The sequence below is a fragment of the Mastomys coucha genome, unplaced genomic scaffold (genome assembly GCF_008632895.1).
Source record: "Mastomys coucha isolate ucsf_1 unplaced genomic scaffold, UCSF_Mcou_1 pScaffold14, whole genome shotgun sequence".
NCBI lineage: Eukaryota > Metazoa > Chordata > Mammalia > Rodentia > Muridae > Mastomys > Mastomys coucha.
In genome coordinates, this window is record NW_022196896.1 from 30,783,954 (window position 1) to 30,791,195 (window position 7,242).

General features: G+C 43.0%; 1 protein-coding gene across 7 annotated transcripts in view; it reads right to left on the bottom strand.

The window, feature by feature from the left end:
* Positions 1-7,242, bottom strand: part of Fam110b (family with sequence similarity 110 member B) — a 145,058-nt gene that overhangs the window by 64,784 nt on the left and 73,032 nt on the right. For 2 of the 7 annotated variants that reach the window (XM_031366689.1, XM_031366690.1), the window contains exon 1: positions 1,547-1,733. The exons of 3 other annotated variants lie outside the window; for them this stretch is intronic. The gene's annotated coding sequence lies outside the window, so the exon portion shown is untranslated. Of the gene's footprint in view, positions 1-979; positions 1,379-1,546; positions 1,734-7,242 lie in introns of those variants that run through there. 2 more of the 7 variants (XM_031366691.1, XM_031366693.1) reach the window with 1 other exon arrangement.

Sequence of the window (7,242 nt, forward strand, 5' to 3'; positions counted from 1 at the left end):
TTTTAGTTCTACTATTAAAATAACCTTTTAGTAGTTGAAAGCTGGTGCCGTGGGCCATCACAGGCCTATGGCTCGGAGTGTACCAAGGTGGCACTGTCCACAGTGAGGGTGGGTGAGGTTTGTACACAGCGTGTGTCAAATGAAGAATGGCTGTGTGTTCACTTCACCACCCAGGGTGTCTCACAGCTGAACACATCTTCCCACTGTCTCAAGTCACAGAGACAGTCTATCCTTGATAAAGGCTACCAGAACCACCGTTCCAGACTCCATCACTGGCCATGGAACTTCCACAATGCTTCTACTTTCCTCTTGAAATTGTTACCTGAGTAAATGCTGACTGGATAATTTATCCCTCCTCAGGCAGATTTGGGAGTGAGGGCATGTGGTGTGGTGAGGTGTAGTTAGTAACCTGACGAGTTCCTCTGCCAAAACTGTGTACTGGACTGCTTTAAGCAGGACACAGACCTAGACGAGAGCAGTTATTTTCACAGAATATATAAACTGCATCCTTGGCTTTTCAGGAGCAGGAAACAATTCTGACAGTTTTTAGAATCTGCCTGACTCTCTCTGTTGATAGCAGACGCATGGTGGCAGCTGGCCAGCCCTGTGACTGGTGACTCAGGACACAAGTTTCTGTGGAGTCTGCGATCTAACACAGAAAGACATCAGTTTTCAAGTTTAAGGACAAGAAGAGAGGCAGTGGCTCTGAACCCACAACAAGGTTGTGCGGTTCGGGGAATTTTTTTGAACCTTGGTCTTGCTAATAACTATTTTTTCTTTCATAGTAGACTACCTTTATTGCAGAACTTAGATTCTTTATCTCCCTGTCTGGAAAATGAACCAGGTAATTCTTAATAGAATAAGAACTGTTGAGCATGGTAAGAACACATCTCCTTACTGTGATATTCCAACTGCAAGAGCAGCATCTTTTGAACAAAGCCTGGAGGCAAGTCCTTCCTCAGGCGTGGCTGATAAATACCTGCACGTGTCTGTTTCCCAGAATGAGATCAGCTAACACTCTCTGTACTAAAGACGCTTCATTGAAAGTAGGAGAGGTGAGACAAAGAAACCCATCCAAAATGAAGTCTGCACACATCTGTGAAGAAACAATAGCACGTTACTTCTCCAGCTAAAAGCCAGAGAGCAAATCAGGAACCTTCTGCCATCTTCTAATTAGAGTATGAGCTACTAAATTCTCCTTAATTTCAAATTATTCGGGAGTCAGGACTCAAAGTGAAGTCGACAGTCCTGCCATACATCAACAAAGCCACCTAAGATAGAAGCAACATCGGCTGGCTTTCCCAGACAGAAAAGAACCAATAGGAATCACTCCCAGGCACATGCACCCTTGCATTCAGGTGAAAACAAGGCTCCTCCGTGAAGAGACAAGCAGTCTCTCTCTATGTGAGAATGTGTATTAGTATGGAGCACAGTGGCACGGACAGCGTCAACAAAGCAAGATCAAATTAGACAGATGACACTATCAGCACGCTTCATTTCATGCATGGCTGTGTAGCTCATAAGAGAGAAAGACTTGAGTAATTACCGTGAACTGAGACTCCTTCACTGACCTCCCCCTGCAGCTAGCTGCAGGTCTTTATTCCACCGAATCTTTGCAACAAAGAACACCTGCTCTGTCGGGTCGGATTCCTTCTTTAATGTAACCAACCAAGCACCTTGCCTGTGTTCTGCAAGAACACAGCACAGTGCCTCTGTATCTACGTCTCTAATGCAGCATAAAGATTACTGTGGAAACCTATCAAACGGGTGAGCAGCAATGCCAGCCAATGAGGATGAGGCACATGCGGAGTCCAGCACATGCTCTCTGAGGCACAGGCTGTCACCAGCACTGAGCAGGCTGCTAATCTAATTATAGCTAGTTTGCTAGCACAAGAGCTACTGGAGCAAGGCAGGGGAGCAAATTAAATGTTAATAAATTAACCCCCACAGACACAATCATCTTGATTTTCTGTCATTTTAAGGATTAATGTATCACCTCCTAAACTGTAAATGATTTTAAAGTGCATTCTTATTTTCCCCCTAATCTAGAGAAACAAAGAGTATTTAGATCAATGAGGGTGCCACCTGCTGACTTTTACTTAGACCCCAGCACTGAAGAACTGTAATCAGTTTGGAGGCATAGACATATTAGTGAAGGAGCTAGAAAATCCAAGTCTAGCTCTATTTACCATGATTAGTAATTTGCCACTAATTGTCAAAAGTGCTGATCAATTTCTCCTCAATATAAAATGCCATGAAAATTTCCATCCATGGTGGAAAAATGCTAATCAAGGTGTCATAGATCATCATCCTAAGTGTAATGATTAATAATTCACAGCTCAAAGTGAAAAAGTGATCTCAAGTCATTGTAAAAGGTGAATTTGCCTATTATTCAGTTTTCTGGGAAATGTAGTCCTTGGAGCAAGCTCTGAGAGAGGCAGCTTGGTACAGACTGAAAAGCATGTGCTGTAATTAACAGCGGGCTCCCCAGGCTTATACTCTAGATCTTTCATTTCCAGGTTGTGCGACCTATGGCAAGTATCTAGATGTCTCTGTATCTCAGACATAACAGGAGTCTAGTCAAAAGATTATTACCAGTGAGCTCTAAGTACTTGGCACATGAGGTCAAAATTAAGCAATCATTTTTATGGAATAATTTGATTTTCCTTCCTTCCTCCATTCCTTTACTGTATCAAGGGAAGTAACAAATAATTATATAATACATGGTGATGGTGGCAACAGCAAGCCTGACTGACCACACAGTTCTTTCTCAAGCACTCACTGGAGTTTGAAGTCATTCCCCTACCTTTATGTATGGAACATTCTTGGTTGTCTATGAAAGCAGTGATTTTTAGGAGATTATAAACAACTGAATCTCATTAATGACTTACACACTAGGTTATAAACATACATTTCAGAAGCACTTGGGTTTGTAATGAGAAATTAAACTTCAGGTCCACAATCGAGGAAGAGGACGAGAGAACCCACCCAGTAAAGGCAACGTTAGCCTTGAGATGAACCCACCTGGGCTTCCCCTGAACCCACCTGGGCTTCCCCTGAACCCACCTGGGCTTCCCCTGAATCCACCTGGGCTTCCCCTGAACCCACCTGGGCTTCCCCTGAATCCTCCTGGGCTTCCCTTCAGCCTCAGCTTCCTTCCTCCAGACAGACTCTATAGGGAACAGCTAAGCAAATCTGCGCAGTGTTAATTCCTGGACAACAGTCTGCTCTCCAAAGCCAAGCTCCACTTCAAGGACGTGGTGTAAACCTCTTACTGCCACACATGCCATTCTTTTGGTATTTAGCTAAACCTTGTCACAAAGAGCTGCCGCGCTCCGCAGGCACTGCGATTTGCTCAGATATTCCTAAGAAATTGTCAAGAGAAATGGGAAACCAGTACTGACCAAGAACACATGACCCCCACATGAAAAAAAAAAAAAAAGCCAGTGTGAGGAATGGCTTGACTCACGTATCCCCAGGGAAAGCACTGAGTCAGGGCTGATACACTCCCTCATGACTGAGGTGCAGGCAGGAATGCTGACATCCACAGCAAACTGGAACTACAGGCTAGAGAGAGAAGTGTGCCAGGCAAAGTGGCTGCTGGCACACTGCAGTGACGGGCGGAGCCCATCACAAACCTCACAAAGCAGAACTCTAGAAGGAGCTCCGCTGGTGTCTTGGACTGAGCACAGCTCCCTGCAGACAGTGGGATGCAGGCTAGTAACACTTCTAGGCATTTATCTAGGAAGCATCTAACAGTTTCCACCTTCCTCTTCGTTTAACAGACTGCTAGCTCAAAATAGGCACTAAAAAGCTGTTTGATTAATTTGTTTCATGCTTATTTTGTTGAAGACATCAAACAGATACTTTCCAAGAGAAGAAAGCAACTGTCCTTTCTTGGATCTTAACCTCCAACACATTACAATATTTGTTTGAACTATTCATCAATATTCTTTCATAAGGCTACTCTGTGAAGGGAACTAGGGTAATATGTGCTTCTATGTATGCACAAGTGCCTCTGCATCACACATGCACACACATATACACATGTAATAAACATTTCTCTTTGAATTTCAGTCAACCCATCATTGATTTTGAAAACAAAAAAGCATTCTTTCACTAGGTGTAAAGGCAGGCTGAGCTGGGGAATCCTACAGGACAAAGTGCTCTGATTCTGCCAGAGCTTCCACACTGACAGGGAAATAAATGGTCACTGGGTCATGACTAATGAACAAATGAGCACTAACGACTCAGTGAAGCGAGTGTAGCACAGGACTCTGAAGGAACCTAAGTGAGTAAAGAGGCTGGCCAGTATTGCACACCATTCTCTGCTGCCTCTTGATGACATCTTCAGAAGTTGTGATGGTTGTGAACGGCTACAGGTGCTCGAAAGTGCAGCAGGAAGAGAAGCAAAACCAGTCCAAGTGGGAAAGGAGAGGTGGAAGCCCTCAGGAAATCTGGCTGATGGCTGTCCGTATTCCTGTAGGTCTTCCCTGTATCAGTCTCTCATGATCTTGTCCTGTTTTCGTTGCTGTTTTTTGCTATTTTTGGTTTCATCAACATGACACAAGCTAGACTTAACCGAAAAGAGGAAACCACAAAGCAAAGAAATGCATCCTTGAGACCGGCCTGTAGGAGCCAAGCCTATGGGGCATTTTCTTAATCACTGATTGATGTGGGAGTGCCCAGCCTTGTGTGGATGATGCCGCTCCTGGGCAGGTAGTTCTGGGGTGTACTATAAACACGCTGAGCTGAGGAAGCCATGAAGAGAAAGCCAGTACGCAGGGACCTTCCACAGCTCCTGCTTTGGCTCCTACCTTGGGTGTCTTTCTTTTCATTTTTTTTTCTCTTTTTTTTCCTTTTCTTTTATTAATGATACTCAAAGTCTACTTTATTATTTTTAGTAACTGAAGAGTATTCATTATATGAATATACCATGATTTCTTTTTCTTTTTCTTTTCTCTCTCTCTCTTTTTTTTTGGTTTTTCAAGGCAAGGTTTCTCTGTGTATCCCTGGCTGTCCTGGAACTCACTCTGTAGACCAGGCTAGCCTTGAACTCAGAAATCCGCCTGCCTCTGCCTCCCAAGTGCTGGGATTAAAGGCGTGCGCCACTACCGCCTGGCTATACCATGATTTCTTTCTGTTACAAACATTTGGGTTACAATTAATTTTAAAGTGCTTTAAATTCCAAACAGTCTCACTGGCAAATAGCTACTTTATAAAAGATCAAGTGATGTCAAGAAAGGAAAAGTACAGAAAAAGAAAGGTAAAAACTAAAGCAATAAAATATTCTGTGGAGGCAATGAGAAGCTTCAGTACTTCAGGGAGTTTGTAGGCAGCAAACTGCAGATGACTTGGTGTGGCTGGTGCAATGACAACACAGTGGCTCAAGGACATCCACATAAAACCAGACACACTGAAACCAATAGAAGAGAAACTGAGGAAGAGCCTTGAGCACATGGGCACAGGACAAAATTTACTGAACAGAACACTAATGGCTTATGCTCAAAGGTCAAGAATCAAATGGGACCTCATAAAATTGCAAAGCTTCTATAAGGCAAAGGACACTGTCAATAGGACAAAACAGCAACCAACAGATTGGGAAAAGATCTTTACCAACCCTACACTGGATGAGGGCTAATGTCCAACATACACAACGAACTCAAAAAATTAGACAATCAAATAACCCTATTAAAAATGGGGTACAGAGCTAAACAAAGAATTCTCAACTGAGGAAACTTGAATGGTCGAGAAGCACCTAAAGAAATGTTCAACATCCTTAGTCATCAGGGAAATGTACATCAGAACGACTCTGAGATTCTACCTCACACCAGTCAGAATGGCTAAGATCAAAAATAGCAGATGCTGGTGAGGATATGGAGAAAGAGGAACACTCCTCCATTGTTGGTGGGATTGCAAGCTGGTACAACCACTCTGGAAATCAGTTTGGCGGTTCCTCAGAAAATTCGACATAGTACTACCTGAGGACCCAGCTATACCACTCCTGGACATATACCCAAAAGATGCTCCAACATATAACAAGAATGCTCCACTATGTTCATAGGTGCCTTATCTACAACAGCCAGGAGCTGGAAAGAACCCAGATGACCATCAACAGAGGAATGGATACAGAAAATGTGGTACATTTACACAATGGAGTACTACTCGGCTATTAAAAACAATGCATTATGATGAGAAAAGATACATGATTTCAATTTATCTGAATTTGTTAACATTTAAAAACATACATTAATTAAATAGAATTAAATCACATTCTTGTTTCCATTTTGTACCCCAACTCCTCCCAAAAGATGAGGTTGTGGCTTTTTTTGTTGTTTTTTTGTTTTGTTTTGCTTTGTTTTTTCGAGACAGGGTTTCTCTGTGTATCCCTGACTGTCCTGGAACTTACGCTGTGGACCAGGCTGGCCTCGAACTCAGAAGTCTGCCTGCCTCTGCCTCCTAAGTGCTGGGATTAAAGGCGTGTGCCACCCCTTCTACCTTGGCTTTTCTAAACAGACTGTAGCCCAAGATAAGCAAGGAAAACCTAATCTTCCCTCCTCAAGTTGCTTCTGGACACAGTGTTTTAGCATAGCAATAGGAAGCCTGACTAAAGCAATCCTCCACCCCACCGGGCACCGAGTGACATGGCATAGTCTCTACTGTTGCCCTCCTGAGCACACAAGGATTTCCAGGTACACCCAGCTTCTCCAGTTTCCTCCAATTCTGTTTTGGTTTTATAAACTTGGAAAATGAGGACTAGAAATCAAGTGGCTTGTGCTTTGTGAATTTCCAGACAATCCTGTTAGTTTTCTACCCTTGGAAAATTTCTAGGGCTTACACTTTAAAAAACAATGTGGTTAAAAGCCAGGGTTCTATTGCAGTATATTTGATCACACCATAAACCCAGAGATTGTGTTGTTTACTGGAAAACCATTTCAAGTTCTGATGTGGCTCGGCCTTAGCACACACCTTTAATCTCTCTGGCTGGAATACAGACACACTCATAGTATATACCTTTAATCAGAAATGATGAAGGTAAAGTTAGTTTGTAGAAGGAAGTACCCATGTTTGAAAGTGATTGTCTAATTGAGTGGCAGAGAAAGTGATGAATCAGAGAAAAATTTGACAGAATAGGATATGCCCAATTCTCACAAGAAGAGAGAGGAAAAGGGAAGTCACTTAAGAGATCTCGAACAGTGCAGAGAGAGAGAGAGAGAGAGAGAGAGAGAGAGAGAGAGAGAG